The 22,110-nt window shown below is 37.9% G+C and overlaps 1 pseudogene; it reads right to left on the bottom strand.

Moving 5' to 3' along the window:
- Window positions 1–1,516: 1,516 nt before the first annotated feature.
- The window catches only part of LOC123805076, a 152,636-nt pseudogene continuing 132,042 nt past the window's right edge, over window positions 1,517–22,110 (bottom strand).

The raw sequence follows: 22,110 nt of genomic DNA, 5'->3' as shown, positions 1-22,110 counted from the left end.
GGAGGGGATAATGGGGGGGAGTTCAGGAACATCTATAAAGGACACATGGACAAAACTGAAGAGGATAGAATCAAGGGTGGGAGGTGGGGATGGCTGGGGTGGGGGGAGTGGTGGTGGGAAAATGTAGACAACTGTACTTAAACAACAATAAAAAAATAAAGAAGAGGAAAAAAGAGTCAAAGAAATGTTTGCTCTTAGGGGGAAATTATTCAGCCGTCCCCCTTTTTATTTTTGACTCTTCCATCACTATCCTCACCCAATATACATATACATATACATATACATATACATATACATATACATATACACACACACTGCAGGATATTGTCTATGTGGTTGATTCTGAAAAAAAGACATTAGTTCTCTCTTTCAGATATAGTCTATACATGGAAAAAACATTAGTCAAATATTAATGAATATTATAGAGATTTCTACAATAATTTGAGAAAATCACATGTAATAAAATATATATTTTTTGCACAACTGTGATGGCAAGCATTTCTATAACAAAACATAACTGTAGATGTCATTTTGTGGGTGAATCTCTTGAGTAACATTTGGAATTGCTGGTATCTCTGGTTCTGTGCTTAGGATTTTTCTTTCGTTTCTTGAGAAAAAGTATAAACATCCTTAGCATCCTCCTGGTGTACTTTAGGATCCTGGCCTTGGGGCCCATCTGCTTCTTGTTTTGGTTCTGGAAAGCGTTCTTTAGGCATATCCCTATTTTTATATGTCCTAGCAGAGAGGTCTTCAGGCCCAGGTGTTTCCTAGTATAGGTATATATCAGATGGGTACTCTTCAAGAGTACATGTTTATTGGATTGTTTTATGAGAGAGGGCTTTAGGCACAGCAATTACTTTAGTATACAAGGTCTTTCTGGTAAAGTCCAGACATTGTTCATATAAGGAGAATGGTTTGGGTGATATCAATATAACTGGCAGTCAAGGAGAGTGGACTGGAATGCATATGTGTGAACAATGACGACTTCACTGTACTAGTCAGTGGGGGCAGTAGACACCATTGAGTGAGCAAGTGTACAGTGTGGTCATAGCATTCAAAATGACTGAGTGAGTAGAGCAACAAATCTGCATCAAATTTTGTGTTAAGCTTGAACATTCCTCTGCGGAAACTATTTGGATGAATCAGAAGGCCACATGTATGGGTAAGTGGTGATTGGCAGCTTTATCATGACAATGCACCCACTCATTCATCATATCTCATACAAACTTTTTTGATGAAATATGAAATGACCCATGTGACTCAGGTCCCCCCCTATAGCCCAAATTTGGTGCCCTGTGACTTCTGCCTTTTCCCCAAAACTAAAATCACCTTTGAAAGGGAAGAGATTTCAGACTGTCAATGAAATTGAGGAAAATATGATGGGCAGCAGATGGTGACTGAGAGAACTGTGTGAGGTCCCAAGCTTGGAAAGGGACTGAGGTGTTACTATTCTGTGTATGATGTTTCTTGTATCTTGTATCTTCTTTAATAGATGTCTATTTTTCATGTTATATGGCTAAATACTTTCTCGATAGACCTCGTATGCTTCATGAGAAAAGTGTTCAGGTTGAAATGTTTCTTGGTTTGCTTTTATAGAAAGATCTTTAGGCACAGTTGTGTCTTGTATTTTAGGAAAAAAAACTTTCAGTCCCAGCTATTCCTTCATCTGGTTCAGTAGTGTCTTCATTGGGTTCAGCTCTTCTTGGTGTGTTCCAAGAGCTTAGCCTTTAGGCACATCAGGTTTGGTGTGTGCATCAAGAGAGCATCCTTCTATGTGAGCTATGTCATCATATGTTTTAGAAGGAAGGGTTTTGGCTATAGATGTTTTTTGGCACATTTTAGGAGAGAGGTCTTCACCTTCAGCCATATCCTGATGACACATTTTGGAAGAATGGTCTTGAATTAAAGCTATTTCATAGCACAATTTAGGAGAGAGGTCTCCTAATTCAGCCATATCTTGGCATATTTCAGAAGGGTGGTTTTGTGCTGTTGTTTCTTGGTACTCAGAAGAATTTTTCTGATATGTAATGCTTTCTTGACCTATTGCAGAATTTTTTTTTCTCAGATACAACTCTTTAGGGGAAGGCTATGGGAGGGACAGCTTTAGTTATACTCCTAGTTAATTCATTTTCTTAATTTATTTATTTTGATTTAATCTTTATTGTATTTTTTCTATTACCATGTATTCCCCTTATAAACCCCCTCACCCCTGCAATCACCACACTGTTGTCCATATTCATGAGTCCTTTTTCATGTTTGTTTAATCCTTCTACCCCCTTACCTGCCCTGCTAGCTGTCATCCTGCTCCCCATCAATCGGTCTGTCCCCATTTTCCTTGTTAGTTCAGTTCGTTCATTAGATTCCATATATTAATGAAATCATATGGTATTTGTCTTTCTCAGACTGGCTTATTTCACTTAGCATAGTGTTCTCCAGGTACATCCATACAGTTGCAAAGGATAAATTTTTCTTCTTTTTTTTTTACCGCTGAGTAGTATTCCATTGTGTAAATGTCCCAGAGTTGTCTTGTGCACTCATCTATTGATGTATACTGGGGTTGCTTCCATATACTGGTGATTGTAAATAATGCTGCAATGAATATAGGGGTAATTATGTTCTTTTAAATTAGTGTTTTTGGTTCTTTCAGATATATTGCCAGAAGTGGGATTGCTGGGTCAAAAGCAGATCCATTTTTAGCTTTTTGAGGTAGCTCCATACTGCTTTTCACAGTACCTACACCAGTCTGCATTTCTACTAACAGTACAAAAGGGTTCCCTTATCTCCACATCCTCACCAGCACTTGTTTGTTGCTTTATTGGTGATAGCCATTCTGACATATGTGAAGTGGTATCTTATTGTGGTTTTAATTTTCATTTTCCTGAGGATTAGTGACATTGAGCATCTTTTCATATGTCTATTGGCCATCCATATGTCCTCTTTGGAGAAGTGCTTATTCAGGTCCCTTGCCCATTTTTTAATTGGGTTGTTTGTTTTTTGGTGTTGAGTTTTGTAGGCACTTTATAAATTTTGGATATTGACACCTTATCATATGTATTGGCCAATATGTTCTCCCATTCTGTGGGCTGTCTTTTTATTTTGTTGGTGATTTTCTTTATGGCAAATAGTATCTTGATGAATTAAATTTAATGAAGTAAATTTTATCAGTAGTATTTCAGTATGTATCTCTATAGAATAAAGATACTTAAAATAACCACAATACTGTTGTTGCTTCTAAAATGCTATAGTTTCTTAATATAATCAAATATCAGGTCAGTATTCATATTTCTTTTTTCCTCACAATTTTTGTGGTTCAAGTACAGTTGTTTCCATCCCCCTCCCAACCCTAGCCATCCCCACTTCCCACCCTTGATCCTACCCCTCTTTGGTTTTGTCCATATGTCCATTATAGATGTTCCTGAAAACCCTTCCCACTTTTTCCCCCATTATGCCCTACCACCTCCCCTCTGGTTACTGTCAATTTGTTCTTAATTTCAGTGTCCCTGGTTATATTTTGCTTGCTTATTTGTTTTGTTGATTAGGTTCCACTTATAGGTGAGATCATATGGTATTTGTCTTTCACTGCCTGGCTTAATTTCATTTAGCATAATGCTCTCCAGTTGCATTCGTGCTGTTGCAAAGGGTAGGAGCTCCTTTCTTTCTGTTGTCTAGTATTCCATATTTTTAATTGTCTCAAAAGTGCTTTTTTTTTTCATTGCTTTTTTTAACTCAGGATCCAAAAGAGGACCACATATTGTGGTTATTTCCTTGGTGTTTTAATTATTTTAATCTATACGATCTCTCTCCATCTCTTAATTTTTTGTCTTTATTGCTCACTTTATTGCTTACAGAAAGTTTCTTGTGTACATTGGTTCTGAATCATTGATAATTAAGGTGTTCATATCAGAGATCATTAACCCTGGAAGGCACCCTCAAGGCCAAGGTCATACAAGTGATTGATGATGGAGCTAGGAAAAGTGCTCTCTCTTAACTCTGTCTGGTGCTACTTCCATGACTGGAAGCTCTCTCTGTGGTACTCCATATCACTCTTGACTGTTTGATTGTGGATTTTTTTGCAATGGGTGACAATTGTTTCTGGCAAGATAAACTTCATTCTCCAAATGGGAAACTTGTAATGCAGCCACCCCTCCATCTCTTAATTTATTGTAATTTATTTGTTGAGGAAAGTGCATTCTTCATCCTGAAGAGTTTCCTGCTGTATTATGTTGATTTTCCATTGAGAAATACACAAAATCTGGTAGTCTGTTTTAGAATGTTAGTCACCTAGTGCTGATGATCAATACCAAGGTAAATTAACTCCTTAAGGGTTGCAAAATGGTGATGTTCTAATTATCACATCCCTTCTTTATTAGCTAGACTAATTATAGAGAGTACAACTTCCTTATATCTATTTGATTACTGTGAGTTCCAGTGTATATAGGATAAAATATATGAGTTCTTCCCTTATTACTGTGTTTCAAAATAATAAGTTGGTTTATTAGCATCCTTCAATAGTGGCTAGTGTTTACCCTTTAGCTTAATTATGAACTCATGGGTTCAAGTATACAGGGTAGGGCAAAAGTAGGTTTACAGTTGTTTATATGGAAAACAATAAAATAATTAATAAATAATAATGCAAGAATAAGCTGTTGTCCTGGCTGGTGTGGCTCAGTGAATTGAACACCAGCCTGTGAATGAAAAAGATCACCAGTTCAAATCCTGGTTAGTGCACATGTCTGGGTTGTGGGTCAGGTCCCTGGTTGGGAGCATTTGAGAGGTAACCAATTGATGTTTCTCTCCCTCTCATTATCCCTCCCTTCCCCTCTCTCCAAAAAAAAAAAAAAGAATAAACTGTTTTGTATACTTACAACTGTAAACCTACTTTTTCCCCGTTCTATGTTTGATCGACTTCAATCCAGTGCAGCTAATATTTTCATTGATACTGTAATTGTCCCATCTCTTACCATTGGGACTATTCAATCTGGCTTCTGAGTCCTTTTGAGATGGTATTAATGTCTTCTGTCTTATATCTTTTCACTTTACTAATGGTTTTTGACAGAAAAATTTTAAAAAATTTCTGTAAATTATCTACCTTTTTTGCTAATGGCTTTTGAGTCATAGTTACCTCAGTACTATTTATTAACAAGCCCATATTTTTCTCTCAGATTTGAGGTGCTTCTTTTATTTTAAACTAAACTTGTATCTATAATTGGGTCTATTTCTGGATTTCTTTTTTCTTTTTTTAAATACATTTTATGATTATGCTATTACAATTGTCCTATTCCCCCCCCCTTTATTCCCCTCCCACTCACATTCCCTACCCCCTTAGTTCATGTCCATGTGTCATACAATAAGTTCTTTGGCTTCTACATTTCCTATACTATTCTTAACTCCCTCTGTCTATTTTCTAGCTACCATTTATGTTTCTTATTCCCTGTACCTTTTCCACCATTCCTCCCTCCCTTTGCCCGCTCATAACCTTCCATGTGTCCTTTTCTGTGATTCTGTTCCTGTTCTAGTTGTTTGCTTAGTATGTTTTTTTTTTTTAGGTTCAGTTGTTGATAGTTGTGAGTTTGTTGTCATTTTACTGTTCATATTTTTGATCATCTTCTTTTTCTTTGAAAAGTCCCTTTAACATTTCATATAATGAGGGCTAGGTGATGATGAACTCCTTTAACTTGACCTTATCTAGGAAGCACTTTACCTCTCCATTCTAAATGAAAGCTTTGCTGGATGGAGTCATCTTGAATGGAGGTCCTTGTCTTTCAGGACTTGGAATACCTCTTTCCAGGCCCTTTTTGCCTGTGAGGTTTTTTTTTTTTTTTTGAGAAATCAGCTGATAGTCTAATGGGAACTCTTTTGTAGTTAACTCTCTCCTTTTCTCTTGCTGCTTTTAAGATTCTCTCCTTCTCTTTAATCTTGGGTAATGTAATTGTGATGTATCTTGGTGTATGCTTCCTTGGGTCCAACTTCTTTGGGACTCTCTGAGTTTCCTGGACTTCCTGAAAGTTTATTTCATTTTTCAGATTGGGGAAATCCTCCCTCATTAATTTTTCAAATAAGTTTTCAATTTCTTGCTCTTCCTCCTCTTCTTCTGGCACCCCTATGATTCAGATGTTGGAACATATAAAGTTGCCCCGGAGGTTCCTAAGCCTCTCCTCATTTTTTTGAATTCTCGTTTCTTCATTGTGTTCCAATTGAATGTTTATTTCTTCTTTCTGTTCCAAATCGTTGATTTGAGTCCTGGTTTCCTTCCCTTCACTGTTGGTTCCCTGTATTTTCCTTTATTTCATGTTGTGTAGCCTTCACTTTTTCCTCTATTTTGTGACCATACTCAACAAATTTGTGAGCATCTTGATTACCAGTGTTTTGAACTGTGCATCTGATTTGTTGGCTATCTCTTTGTCACTTAGTTGTATTTTTTTTCTGGAGCTTTGACCTGTTCTTTCATTTGGGCCTTTTCTCAGCATGCCTGGGTTTTCAATTCTGTTATTGGTCTGTCTTATTTTATTTTATAAGGGGCGAAGCCTTAGGTATTCACCAGGACAGGGCAACTCACATCACTGCTTTGTGGCACTGTATGTTGGGGAAGGGTATGAGAGGGAACAATGCTGCTTGTTCAGCTCTCTGCCATCTTTCAGTCACTTCTGCCACTACCCACAAGCAAATTGGGCCCTTCTGGTGCTGATTCCCAGGTGGGTGGGTTTGTGTATGTTCTAGGACCTAGTGGGTCTCTCAAATGAACTCTACTGTGAGACTGGAAGTTATTTGTGCCACCTCAACCCCCACAGGTTTTTCAGTGAGTGATTTTGAGGCTTCATTTCCCCACACTGGAACCCTGGGGTTGCATGGTCTGTCTTGCTCCCCAGTTGTTCCTTCCAGTTTATCTGCAAGAAAATGTGGGATCATCCACTGTGCTAGCTGCTGTCTCACCTGATCTGCCAGCCACTGTCTTGCCTGGACTCCTCTCTGTTCTGGCTGCCCATCTCCACCCCTCCTACCAGTCTGGATGAATGTTTCTGCTTTAATTCCTTGGTTGTCAGACTTCCATACCATTTGATTTTATGTCAGTTCTGTTTGTTTTTTTTTGTTGTTGTTAAATTTGTTGTTGTCCTTCTTTTGGTTGTGCGAGGAGGCACAGTGTGTCTACCTATACCTCCATCTTGGCCAGAAGTCTGATTTTCTATTCTGTTAGTGGTCTGTCTTATTTTATGTTATAAGAGATTTTATGGTACATTTTATTACCTGATGGAACTAGTGCCCTCCCATCTGAGCTTTTATTTTTTTGAGTTTCCTTGCATTTCCTATTGTTTTTTCTTCCAAATTCACTTTGTAATTATTACAGTTTTAAAAAAAGATTTTATTGGTTCATTTTTAGAGACAAGAGAAGGAAGGGAAAAAGGAAGATAAACAATGATGTGTGAGAGAAACATTGATTGGTTGCTTTTCATATGCCCCCAACCAGGGATCTGGTCCACAACCCAGGAGTATGCACTAACCGGGAATTTAACTGGCGACTTCTCAGTTTGCAGGATGACGCCCATTCTAATGAGCCACACCAGTCAGAGCTAATTATAGTTTTTAATAAAATATATTTACCCATATTACCTAATGTTAATTTTTTTAAATTAAAAATAGAAGGTAGCCTTGGCTGGTGTGGCTTAGTTAGTTGGAGTGTCATCCCGTATACCAAAAGGTTAGTGTTCAATTCCAGCTCAAGGCACATACCTAGGATATGGGTTCAGTTCCTGGTTGGGGTGCATATAGGAGCAAATCAATTGATACTTCTCTCTCTCATTGATATTTTTCTCTCTAATTTTTTTCTTCCTCTATTTCTAAAATCAATAAACACATTTAACACATCTAAAAAAAGAAAAAGTAGGTAAAGTTATAACACATTTTTGGCTAAGGGGGTAAGAAAGCGTTCATTTTTAATAAATGGTTTCAGATTTTACACTGAAATCTTTGTTCCATTTGGAATTTATCCTGGTCTGTGGTGTGAGGAATGGATCCAATTTTATCTTCCATTTGGAAGATTGAAAAACAAGGTGCGATACAAGAATGAGGATTCAAACTGTTCCTGGAGATATAAGTGAACAGAGTCATTGTTAAATTTCAATTTCAGAAGACATGATTAGACCTACTACCCTTGTGCCACCTGTTTGTTATACAACTGCTATTTATACTTTATCTCTAGTGTGATAGGACACACTACTCAACAGGGAGTCCTGCAGTCTAGTCATTTCTGAAGTTCAGGTATGGAATGTTGGTCCAAATATTCTCCTAGTTTATCTTTTTTTAAAAAAAGATTTTATTTATTTTTAGAAAGAGGGGGAGGGAGGGAGAAAGAGAAGGAGAGAAACATCAATGTGTGGTTGCCTCTCATGCGACCCCCCCCACTGGGGACCTGACCCACAACCCAGGCATGTGCCCTGACTGGGAATCCAACCAGTGACCCTTTGGTTCACAGGCCAGCGCTCAATCCACTGAGCCATACCAGCCAGGGCTCTCCTAGTTTATCTTACTTGGAGTTAGGATCTTATTTTTTTAATTTAAATTTTATTTTTCAATTACAGTTTATAGTTAATATTATTTTTGTATTAGTTTCAGGTGTAGAGCATAATGGTTAGGCAATCATATACTTTATAAAGTGTTCCCCCTGATATTTCCAGTACCCACTTGGTACCATACAAAGTTATTATGGAGTTGGGATCTTTATAGTACTTTTACTGTGTGGTAATACATTGAAATCTGTTTTCTGGAGATACTCATAGTATTCTGTTTATTTGAATCTTTATTGGACAACTAAAACTATGTTTATAGGATAACAGTTAATAAGCGGAATTGCACTGACAGAAATAGGGCAGGCAAAATTTGATGGAAAAGAGAGGTAGGAAAGTTCTGGATCATGGAGTCATGGGGGCCATAGTCTTGCCCTGGGAGGTTCCAAATTCTCTTAACATTTTGAGCAGAATCATCACTCTTGCTAAAGAAGTAAGGAATACACACAAAAATGTTGGTCCTGCCAACCAGCAGCATCTGTGATAAAACACATATCATGTCCCTTGATTTTCATTACCCTATGCCCCACTTTTCTGTTGCATAAAGCATTTTAACCACCCTTACCTCACCATCAATGCATTTAAGGCACTTACCAGAGAACTCTATCTTGAAATGACTTCTAGTCAAATTACATCAAAGAATAGTTGAAGATATTTAGTGATAGTCACTAAAATGTTAAGCACACACTCCCTCAGGTTCTCTAAATACAGTTGAGCATAAAAACTGACTTTTATTGAGAGTGTATGTAATGATCACATAAAGCGATTCTGGATCTTTCAGAGAATGATTTGTTGAAAATGATTACAATATTCTTGCCTTTTAACTAAAAACTCTTAAGAAAAAGACCACCTGGAATTTAGTACCAGGAAAACATTTGTTTTTAATGGAAGAAGTGCAGTTTTTCAGACAGCTATAGATTTTTGGGGGTAGAAGTTGTCTTGGTTGGTCTTGGTTCTCAGGATGCTTAGAATAAACTGAACACCAATTATGGTGATTACTTCATCCCTGGTTTGTGGTAAAATTCTCTTTTCCTATCTCTATTAGAGTTTTAATATGTTATTTATATCTTTATTTTTATCATCCTTGGTACATGTATCCTTGTATTTTTTGTTAATTGTATCAAATTCAGAAAAATGGATTATAAGTAGTAAATACATTTAAAATACACAACTAAATAGATAAATAAACAAAACAGATCTTTTGTAGGGTGAAGTGATGTCTACTTAAATCTTTATCATAGGTATTTGACACTTGGCTGGACCAATACCTGATTTGGGCATCTCAAACTGCAGAAGACTCTTTTTTAAAAAAAGATTTTATTTATTTATTTTCAGAAAGATGGGAAGGGAGGGAGAGAGATATCAATGTGTGGGGGAAACATCAGTTGGTTGCCTCTCACATGCCCTTAACTGGGGACCTGGCCTGAAACCCAGGCATATGCCCTGACTGGGAATTGAACTGGGGGCCTTTTGTTTCACAGGCCAGTGCTCAATCCACTTAGCCAGACCAGTCAGGGCTGCAAAAGGTTCTTTTTGTCCTTACTCAATATTTATAGGTTTCAAAATGGAGCAAAGACCTTTCCTACTTTTTTCTTCTTTGGCAGGCAGTGGTAGATTGTTCTTGCTTCTTTAAACTTGGACTCTTCCATTATCAACTTATCTTCAAAGAAAGTTTGTCTGATATAAGACCAGTATTTTGTCAGAGAGGAGTGTTGAGTGTTGGGCTATGCAGCTTGCATCATGTATCATCTTGATGTACCAAGGAGTTACTTTTGCAATTGGTGATTTTAAACATAAGAAAGACAGCAGAGGTGTGAAGGAGCTGAGAGCCAGAGCAGCTGGCAATGATAGTCAGCAAGTGGGAATAGACTAAGGGGAGGAGAACTGAAAGCTCTAAGCAGTATGTATAGCAGAGTCCTCTAGGTAGTGGGGCTGGGTGAGAACTATCTTCACTGGAATAAGTAGATAAAATAACAGAAGAGAATAAACCCTATTCACTCCTACCTTTCAGAGTTCCAGCTCAAAAGCAATCTTCTGAGTTAAGCTTCTCTGTGTCTCCTCCTGTCCTTCCCAATGCAGAAACAGCTTCTGCTTTGTCTGACATTTTGTAGCACATTATTCATACTTCATTTATGGCATTTACCACTTTCTACTGTATTTGTGGAAGTCTGTCCTTCTGTCCAGGAATGTGTCCCTTGATGGAAATTTATTGACCTTTATCTCTTAGAGGCCCGGCTCGTACTGGATTGTACAGTTGTTAGTAGTTTGTTGAATAATGAATGTCACAGTAAGGAATAGCACAGTCTGAATCCATAACATTGTTGATTGATTTCTCACACTAACGAGCCTGACTGTTGGCCTATAAAAGTGTCGCATACCCTGAAATCACAGTTTCTCCTATTTAAATTGTCTCATAACTGAGGTTCCAATTGGGTCTCAAAACTTTTAAAATTGTGTATGAAATAAAGTGACCTTGGGGTGGCTACAGATATGTTGATGCTTTGTGCTTGAGTGGGCATTAGGATTTGGGAAGGAATATTGCTTTTCAGGCCACTGTCACACTGATTTACTAAATGGCAGGCCAAGGAAAGACCAGAAAACCTCTCTTCTTCCCACCTCCATGTTGACTTCACTTTAGGAGGGGATAACAGCTTTTGCTTTGACTAAACTTTATGAAGAGTTCTATTCAGTGAAAGTCTCCTATCTTGCAGAAGTCAACTTTTTCTTTTTTTAAAGATTTCATTTATTTTTTAGAGAGAGGGGAAGGGAGGGAGAAAGAGAGGGAGAGAAACATTGATTGGTTTACTCTCATAAGCGTCCTGACCAAGGACCGAACCCACAACCCAGGCATGTGCCCTGGCTGGGAATCAAACTGGTGACCTTTTGCTTTGTGGGATGATGCCCAACCCACTGAGGATTACCGCTCAGGGCAAAGTCATCTTTTTCTTGCAGTAGGACCACCATCTTGGTCTTCCTGACTGTCATTCTCAAACTTTGCCACAAACTTGGGCTCTCTCTATGTGGCCACTCTCATGGCCTTGGATGAGCCTCGTCCACATTTCCTTCCCTTTTGGTTGAAGAGAACAGCATTCATTTTTTTTTTTAATCCCCAGTGGTGCTTTGTTGGAAAAGTACAGAACTGGAGAGTGAAGTGGCTGTAGTTTTCTAAAAGGGACTTCCTTAAAGAGGCAAGTATATATCTCTTCACATGTTGTTTGTCCTGTCAGTCACTGTCTTAGTGGCAATAATAAGGTTTTTGTTTTTGTCGAATTATTTCTGAAGATCTTAAAACCACCCCCATTTCCTCACATTTGGGCCAGCCATATGCACCTTCATGAAGCAGACTAAATCGTGTGTACTCCAGGCCTGTCTCCCACCAGAACATCATACTCCCAGCCCCTCAGGCATTCAGACGGTCTCTTTCTTCTGGCCTATTAAAATATGTTTTCAGGACAGGATCTTGTATAGGTCAGCTTATTTCTTATTTACATCAAGGTTACAATGTTATCCTTTTCCAGGACTTTTTCTTTCTTTTATTTTTAAAGATTTTATTTATTTATTTTTTAGAGAGGGGAAGGGAGGGTGAAAAAGAGGGAGAGACACACCAACATGTGGTTGTATTTCATGTGCCCCTCACTGGGGAGCTAGCCTGCAACCCAGGCATGTGCCTTAGTGGGAATTGAACTGGCAACCCTCTTGTTTGCAGGCCAGCACTCAATTCATAGAGCCACAACAGCCAGGGCTCCAGGGTTATTTTCATATTAAGTTTTATCTACATTTGTTGAATAAATGGCTTCCTATCCCCTGCTTTTCCCCTCTTCAAATTCAGGCATTAGGAAATAATTAGGGGATAGATTAGAAGGTAGGCAGTAATTCTCTGGGTATCTTTGTTATGTCAGTTAAGTCACTGAATATTTATCTAAGTATCCTGCTAATTAGGAGATCTTGAAATAGGAACCAGATTTCCTGAACCCCAGTATAATACCTCAAAACTTGAAGTTAAAAACATAGCTTTTAGGGGCTAAAGATCATGTTGTTTTGCAGAGCATCACCTGCCCCATCAAGAATGTCACTACAGTTTAATTGATCACTGCAAGCCAGATATTGGTCCAATACAAGCAAATGCTGTCATGTCATTGAAGACTGGGTAACTGCCTGAGTTGTATCCTGAAAAGTGAAGATGGAGTGATGGAGTCACGAGCCAAGGAATGTGAGCAGCCTCTGGATGCTAAGAAGGGCAAGGAAATGCATCATTCCCTACAACCCTTAGAAAGAATTGAACCCCTGCTGACACCCTGATTTTAGGACTACTGACTTCTGGAACTATAAGATAATAAATGTGCATTGTTTTAAGCTTCTAAGTTTGTGTTATTTGTTACAGCAACCACAGAAAATGAATACATGCTTTTGATTAGTGGACTTTGTCTTTGATGCCTCCAAAAGGAATGCTTATGGAATTACCAGGCTATCCTAAGGAAAAACAAAAACATGGCCATTGGGTGAGTACAAATCTAACCAGTAACTCAGACTCATCAGTAGGAGATACTCAGTTTTGCATTTCACCTTGAAATATGATCTGAAGATATTAGATGAGAGAGAGAGAGAGAGATTGGTTGATTCACTTTACCCAAAACGGATCCTTTGAAGATGTTATGTTGGTAGTTATTGTGGTATCTTGCATTCATCCACTAGATGTCAGGAGAGACAATGTCAAGGCTCCTACTGATGGCTTCATTCTTCTAGTTGGGTAGCATTCCTGATGAAACTGAAAAGCAAACAATTGCAGAAACTATATAATAATTAACATGTAAAATATAGACAGGATACAATAAATATTCTAAATTATTATTTTGGAATATGTACAACAACAAATATTCATAATCTGTGTTCTCATGGGGCCAAGTGAAAAATTGCCAGCTTGTTTAAACAGTTTTTAGTTGCCCACAGAGGGTATTCAGGCCCAGTAGCCTGAGGCTTAACCTGTACTTTTTACAATTTCAAACAACACTTCACTTAGAAAGCTTCTGAGCAGCCTATCACAAGGGAATTTTATTTACTGATTTTGTGTAACTTAGATAATTTTGTGGCTCTTCTTAATACCTGTTTTCTGGCTGCTGTAGTGTTCACATGCAATAATCCATTGTGTCTTCACATGGACAAAACCAAGGGGGGAAGGATTAAAAGTGGGAGGTGGAGGTGGCTGGGGTGGGGGGAGTGGTAGAGGGAAAATGGAGACAACTGTACTTGAACAATAAAAAAAAAAGAAATAATCCAGTGTATCTTCAGTGATATTTGCTTATTTAGATGGTTTGAGCAATTTGTCGTATAAGTTCTACTTCTTTTAGTTTGCTCCTGGGTAAGACTGGATGGGTCTGGTAGGGGAGCACAAAAGGGTTAGCTTCTAAGAAGAATAATAAATAACACAAGTTAAAGGCAGCGATGTTGTCAGATGACTCATCAGCATGGCAGTGGGGTCAAGAAAGCAGAAGCAAAAACAACAAAAAAATCTAAAGCACTTGCTGACATGTGTAATGTGTGTATGTGTGCTGGGTTGATTCTCAGGCAAGAAAGAAGTCACGATTCTTCCATGGCATGCCTGACCACAAATCACCAAAGAACTGCTCATTGGCTATAGAAACAGCCTGGATCAATAAATTTGGAGCAGAGCTGCTAACAAGGTTATGTCTGTGCCAAATACAGTGGAAAGCTGACCTCTTTAATTCCTCTTATTATACCTTAGTGTCATTAGTATCATGTGATCTTTCCAGATAACATGCTTTTAGTTCTATGGTATAGTATAACTTTCTAAGTATTTTTTCTTTCTTTTTTTATTGTTGTTCTATTACAGTTGTCCCAATTTTCCCCCATTGTTCTCCCCTGCCCTATGCCCCCCTCCCGCTCCCACAGACAGTCCCCACTGTGTTGTCCATGTCCATGGGTTATTTATACTTGTTCTTTATCTAGGCCTTTCCCCTTCTTTCCTCCCTTATCCTTCTCTCCCCTTCCCTCTGCTCCCTCTCCTAAGTTTTTTTTTTTCTATCCCTGAGTGTTGCTGAATATTTCTTACTTTATATCTATAGAGCTTTCTGGATTTTCTTCCCTCCTGACTTATACCTGTTCTCAAATATATCTTTGTTTAACTTTCTTAAATCATCTATGGTAGCTTAACATTTTTTCCCTATGGCCTAAGGAATCCATGACCCTTCTCTCCATCTGCAGGATTAAGGTTTTATACATTTACCCAAAGCTTGTCGAGGCATGGGTGTTTTGAGCTATATCCTCCCCATATCTATATTTCTTAGTGATCTTTTAACTTCTGTTCACTTTTAAAAAAATTAATTTTTGAACAAGCAATACATGCACATGGTGCAAAACCCAAAGACTAAAAAGAAAGAAATAAACAAGTTTTTTAAAAACCTCAAAAAGTGAGATTTTCTTCCTGTTATAATCCTAGACATTCAATTCTCTTCCCCTGAAACAGTAACTACTAGCAATTTCTTGTTTATTCTCTAGAGATAGTCTAAGCATTTATATCATATAAACAGCAACATACTTTATATACTCTTTTACATGTACCTTTTTAATTTAAGATTATTTTGGAAGTAGTTCATGCCAGTACATTTAGAAATACCTGATTCATTATTTAGATGAACTGTAATTTATTGGTGGACATCTAGATGGTTTCCAGCCTTTTGCTGTTACATTGTTCCAATGTGGTTTTTTTTTTTTTTTCCTGCTCAGAGCCCTGTTCTCCCACAAGACCCAGCACTTCCCCTGCTCACCACCAGGCTATAAGCCAAAACCATGCTCAGAAGTTCTCCATATTCTTATCTGTTCTTAAGCTGGCTGCATAAACATATCTCCATCCCCTCTGGAATGTGCTCCTGTGGGTTTTAGAGTCACCATCCTCTCCAAGCCGCTCTCTCCTTCAGGATCTGGGGTACACTGTTCTCATCCTCCATGTGGTGGTTCAGGGAAACATGTGCCATGGTACACTGGGTCATGGTGGGGTCCAGGGAGGCACACGTCCCAAGAGATTGGCTTCTCCGTATGTCCTTCAGAGAAGAAGTCTGCAGCTCAACATTCTCAGTCACAGTTCAGCTCCAGGCATCTCTCACGAATCCGTGCTTGGTTAGGCAGATCCTGTACAGCTCCATCAGTTCTGCCGCTGTCTTCTTCAAGCAGGCTTCCCAGTGGGCATCCTCTTTCTTATTCCAGACCCCATGGCTTCCCCTTATACACCGGACCTTGTGGTGCACCCCCATGTCTCTCTCACTCACTCTGGACCTCTTTTCTTTGTCATAGACTCTTTCTCTCTCTTAACTCTAGACCCCGTTACTCCAAATGTGTGGCTTCCCCCTTACTCTTGACAGACCTCGACTCTTACAGCCCGCCCTCATTTTATTTTATTTTTTCTTTTTTAAAGTATTTTTATTGATTATGCTATTACAGGTTTCCCAATTTTCCTCCCTTATCCCCCTCTGCCCTGTACCCCCAACCCTCCAGCATTTCACCCCCCCTTAGTTCATGTGCATGGGTTGTACATATAAGTTCTTTGACTCCTCTGTTTCCTATACCATTTTTATCTCTCCCCATCTATTTTATGCCTACCAATTATGCTTTTTCTTCCCTGTACCTTTCCCCCCATTCCTCCTTTCCCCCTCCCCACTGAAATCCCTCCATGTGATGTCCATTGCTGATTCTGTTCCTGTTCTAGTTGTTTGCTTAGTTTTTGTTTTCATTGTTTTTCTTTTATTTTAGGTTCATTTGTTGATAGTTGTGAGTTTGTTGTTATTTTATTGTTCATATTTTTTATCTTCTTTTTTTAGATAAGTCCCTTTAACATTTCATATCATAATGGCTTGGTGATGATGAACTCCTTTAACTTGGCCTTATCTGAGAAGCACTTTCTCTGCCCTTCCATTCTAAATGAAAGCTTTGCTGGATAGAGTAATCTTGGATGTAGTCCTTGCCTTTCATGACTTCAAATACTTTTTTCCAGCCCCTTCTTGCCTGTAAGGTTTCTTTTGAGGAATCAGCTGATAGCCTTATGGGAACTCCTTTGTAGATAACTGTCTCCTTTTCTCTTGCTGCTTTTAGGATTTTCTCTTTATCTTTAATCTGGGGTAACTTGATGATGATGTGCCTTTGTGTGTTCTTTGGGTCCAACTTCTTTGGGACTCTCTGGGCTTCCTGGACTTCCTGGAAGTCTATTTCCTGCTCCAGATTGGGGAAGTTTTCCTTCATTATTTGTTCAAATAAGTTTTCAATTTCTTGCTGTTGTTTTTCTCCTTCTGGCACCCCTATAATTCAGATATTGTACTGTTTCAGGCTGTCCCAGAGGTTCCTAAGACTCTTTTCACTTTTTTGAATTCTTGTTTCTTTCTTCCTCTATTCCGGTTGGATGCTTATTTTCCCTTTTGTTCCAAATTGTTGCTTTGAGTCTGGGTTTCCTTCCTATCACTGTTGGTTCCCTGAATATGTTGCTTTATTTCATTTTGGGTATCTTTCATTTGGCTTTTCATTTCTTGACCAAGCTCAATCAGTTTTGTGAGAATTTGATTACCAGGGCTTTGAACTCTCCATCAGATAGGTTGGGTATCTCCTCATTGCTTAGCTCTCCTTATGAAGTTTTGCTCTGTTCTTTCATTTGGGCCTTATTTCTTTGTCTCAAGGCACCTGTTAAGTTGTAAGGGGGTCAGGGTCATAGGTATTCACCTGGGCAGGGCAACCCTCTGCTGCACTGTGGTGCTGCCTATGGAGGAGGGGCCAGAGAGGGAACAATGGAGTCAACTGCTTGGCTCTTGCCCATTTTCCAATGAATTCTTGTGTGAGACTGGGAGCTTCTCCCACTGTGGCAACAGCCATAGTCCACAGTCAACTTTGAGTCTCAATTCAATTTCATTTTCAGCCAGCCCTCCACGCAGTCTGCCATCTCATCATGGTTTTTCTCAGCCAGCCCTGCCCGCACAGTCTGCGGCCTTGCTGCAGGTTTTTACCAGTCTGGTTGTTCTGGTTGACTTTTTCTTTAATTTCTTGGTTGTTGGAGTTCCATGCAGTTTGATTTTCTGGCACTTGTGGTTGTTTATTGATTTTAGATCGGTTGTTATCCTCCTTTTTGTTGCGCGAGGAAGTGAAGGGTTTCTACCTCCATCTTCCAGCCCACCCTTATTTTCCATAGTTTTGTAAATAACGTCTTTTTGCACATGTGGGAGTATATTTGTAGCATAAATCCCTGGAAATAAAATTGCTGAGTCAAAGGGTAGATGCAATTTTATTTTTTTATTTAAAAATTTAAAAAAGATTTTATTTATTTTTTAGAGAGAGGAGAAAGGAGGGAGAAAGAGGGAGAGAAACATCAATGTGTGGTTGCCTCTTGTGCGCCCCCTACTGGGGACCCGGCTCACAACCCAGGCATGTGCCCTGACTGGGAATTGAACTGGCGACCCTTTGGTTTGAAGGCTGACACTCAATCCACTGGTGAACCACACCAGCCAGGGCTAAAACATTTTTATTGTATTTTTTCATTACCATTTAACCCTCTTATAGTCCCCTCCCCACTGCAATCACTACACTGTTGTCCATGTCCATGAGTCCTTTCCCCTTTTTGTTGGATCCCTCCAACCCTTAACCTGCCCCTAATAGCTGTCATCCTGCTCTCCATCTATGAATCTGTCTCTATTTTGTCAGTTGAGTTTGTCATTAGATTCCATATATGAGTGAAATCATATGGTACTTGTTTTTCTCTCACTCACTTATTTCACTTAGCATAATGTTCTCCAGTTCCATCCATGCTGTCACAAAGGGTGAATTTTTCTTCCTTTTTACTGCCAAGTAGTATTCCATTGAGTAAATATCTCATATTTGTTTTATCCACTCATTTATTGGTGGACACTTGGGCTGCTTCCATATCTTGGTGATTGTAAAAATCATTGCAATTAAAATAGGGGTGCTTATGTACTTTTGAATTAGTGTTTAGGGTTTCTTTGGATATAGTCCCAGAAGTGGGATCACTGGGTCAAAAGGCAGGTCCATTTTTAATTTTTTGAGGTATCCACAGTGGTTGCACCAGTCTACATTCCCAGCAACAGTGCAAAAGAGCTCCCTTTTCTCCACATCCTCACCAGCACTTGTTGTTTGTTGATTTATTGATGATAGCCATTCTGACAGGTGTAAGGTGTTATCTCATTGTGGTTTTAATATTCATTAATATTAAATGATGGTTAGTGACGCTGAGCATCTTTTCATGTCTATTGGCCATCTATATGTCCTCTTTGGAGAAGTGTCTATTCAGGTACTTTGCTCATTTTTAAAATAAGATTACTTGGGTTTTTTGTTTGTTTGTTTGTTTTGAGTTTTGCAAGTACTTCATAAATTTTGGATACTAACCCCTTATCAGATGCATTGGCAAATATGTTCTATTCTGTGGGTTGTCCTTTTATTTTGTTGATGGTCTCTTTGCTGTGCAAAAAAGTTTTTAGTTTGATGTAGTCCCATTTTTAAATTTTTTTTCTTGCCCTGGCTGGCATAGCTCAGTGGATTGAGTGTGGGCTGTGAACCAGGCATTGCAGGTTCGATTCCCAGTCAGAGCACATGCCTGGGTTGCAGGCCATAACCCCCAGCAACCACACATTGATGTTTCTCTCTCTCCCACTTTCTCTCTCTCTCTCTCCCTTCACACTCTAAAAATAAATAAATAAAATCTTTAAAAAATTTTCCTTTTGTTTCCCTTGCCTGGAGAGAGATATATCAGATAAAATATTGCTATGATCAGTGTCCAAGATTTTGCTGCCTGTGTTTTCCTCCAGGACTTTTATAGTTTCGGGTCTAACATTTAAGTCTTTGATCCATTTTGAATTTATTCTTGTAGGTGGCATTAGAAAGTGGTCTAATTTCATTTTCCATGTGTATCTGTCCAATTTTCCCAACACCATTTAATAAATAAACTATCTTTAGTCCATTGTATGTGCTTGCTTTCTCAAATATTAATAGACTATAAAGGTGTGGATTTATTTATAGGCTCTCTGCTTTGTTCCATTGATCTGCGTGTCTGTTTTTATGCCTGTACCATGCTGTTTTGATTACTATGGCCTTATAGTGTAGTTTGATGTTAGTGTGATTCTTCCAGCTTTGTTCTTCTTTCTCAGGATCACTATTGGTATGTGAGGCCTCTTGTGTTTCTGTGAAATACAACATTGGAATCTTTATAGGAATTGTGTTGAATCTATGCATTGCTTTGGGTAGCATGGACATTTTAATGATGTTAATTCTTCCTGTTCATGAACATGATATGTGCTTCCATTTATTTGTATCTTCTTCAGTTTTTTTTTCTTCAGTGTCCTATAATTTTCAAAGTACAGGTCTTTTACATCTTTGGTTAAATTTATTCCTAGGTATTTTATTCTTTTGTGATGCAATTGTGAATGGGTTTGTTTTCTTAATTTCCCTTTCTGATAGTAAATTATTGGCATATAAAATGCACCAGATTCTGGATATTAATTTTGTATCCTGCTACTTTGCTGAATTCTTTTATCAGTTTTAGAATTTTCTTGGTGGAATTTTTGAAGCTCTCTATGTACAGTATCATGTCATCCACAAATAAAGACAATTTAACTTCTTCCTTTCCAATTTGGATGCCTTTTATTTCTTCTTCTTGTCTGATTGCTGTGGCTAAGACTTCCAGTACTATGTTAAATACAAGAGGTGAAAATGGATAATCCTGTCTTATTTCCGATCATAAGGGGAATACTTGTAGTTTAGGCTTGTTGAGTACGATGCTGGCAGTGGGTTTGTCATAAATGGGGTAGATGCTTTTTTGTTTTGATAGAAATTTCAAATTGTCTCCATTGAGGTCAAAATAATTGTTAATGCTATCAGTAATGTATGGCAGTGCCTATTTCCTCACATTGTTGCAAAAGAAAAATGTGTTATCAAAATTTCATGTCTTTCTTTATCTGACATATATTATGTTCAATATATTCTAGATTTAGTTTGCATTTCCCTCAGGAATGAGATTGAACATAGAAATATGTTTAAGAGAAATTTGTATTAACCTTTTTTTGGTGGATTATCTATACTCATCCATTGCCCAATTTTTAATTGGGTTGTTGGCCTTGGTCTTATTGATGTTTAGGAGCATTGATATATTAAGGAAAGTAGCCCTTTGTCTTTAGTTTGTGTTACTGGTTTTTCCAGGTTGTCTTTTGATTTCTTGATAATGATTTTCTTTTATGATGCAGTATTTTTAGATTATATAGTCAAATTAATCTTTGATTTTATGGCTTTTAGGATATATGGAATCTTAGGTCTTTTCCTCCCTGGAATTATTAAAAACATTACACATATTTCCTTCTAGTATGTTTATGGTTCTATCATTTCAGATTCAAACATTTAATCCATTTGGTATAAGGAATGATATAGTGATTTAATTTTTCAAATATACTTTTAACTATCATCCTCACCAATTATGTAAATAATAGATGCTTATTGTAAAAAATGTGGGGATACAGATAAACAAAACGAAGAAAAATCACTTATCATAACATTACCTAGAGATGATTTCTGATAACATTGTATTTCATTTTTCTTTTTTTCTATGTATATATAGAAACATAGCTTTTTCTTTCAAAATCAGGATCATATTATATATGTACTTCAGTATCCTGCTTTTTACAACTTAGTATTATATGAGGAAATTTCCCATGTCAAATGTGCTTACTCTTTTTTCCTTTTTAAAAAATATATATTATTGATTATGCTATTACAGTTATCCCATTTTCCCCATTTACCCCCTCTGCCTTGTAGCCACATTCCCTTCAGCAATCCCCCCTTAGTTCATGTCCACAGGTTGTGCATATAAGTTCTTTTTTGAAAAAAAAATCAATCAATTAATTATTTATTTTTATGTATTAATTTTATTTATTTATTTATTTATTTATTTATTTATACTTAATTGTTGTTCAAGTACAGTTTTCTGTCTTTTATTCCCATCCCAGCTGACCCCCAGCCCTCCCCACCTCCCTCCCATTTCCACCCCCCCTAGTTTTTGTCCATGTGTCCTTTATACTTGTTCCTGTATTCTCCATTTCCTATACAATTCTTGACATCCCCCTGTTTATTTTGTACCAATTATGCTTCTTAATCCCTGTACCTTTTCCTCCATTGTCTCCCTTCCCTCTCTCAGCTAATAACCCTCCATGTGATCTCCATACCTATGATTCTGTTCCTCTTCTGGTTGTTTGCTTAGTTTGTTTATTTAGATTCAGTTGTTGATAGTTGTGAATTTATTGCTATTGTAATGTTCATAGTTTTGATCTTTTTCTTAAATAAGTCCCTTTAACGTTTCATGTAATAATGGCTTGATGATGATGAACTCCTTTAGCTTTACCTTCTTTGTGAAGCAAGCACTTTATCTGCCCTTCTATTCTAAATGATAGATTTTCTGGATAGAGTAATCTAGGTTGTAGGTCCTTGCTTTCATCACTTTGAATACTTCTTGCCTGACCCTTCTTCCCTGAAAAGTTTCTTTTGAGAAATTAGTTCATAGTCACAT

This window comes from Phyllostomus hastatus, unplaced genomic scaffold, assembly GCF_019186645.2.
Source record: "Phyllostomus hastatus isolate PE091 unplaced genomic scaffold, TTU_PhHast_1.1 phas_scaffold_28, whole genome shotgun sequence".
Lineage (NCBI taxonomy): Eukaryota > Metazoa > Chordata > Mammalia > Chiroptera > Phyllostomidae > Phyllostomus > Phyllostomus hastatus.
The sequence above is the reverse complement of the archived record's forward strand: the minus strand, read 5'-3'. Positions and strand labels throughout refer to the sequence as shown.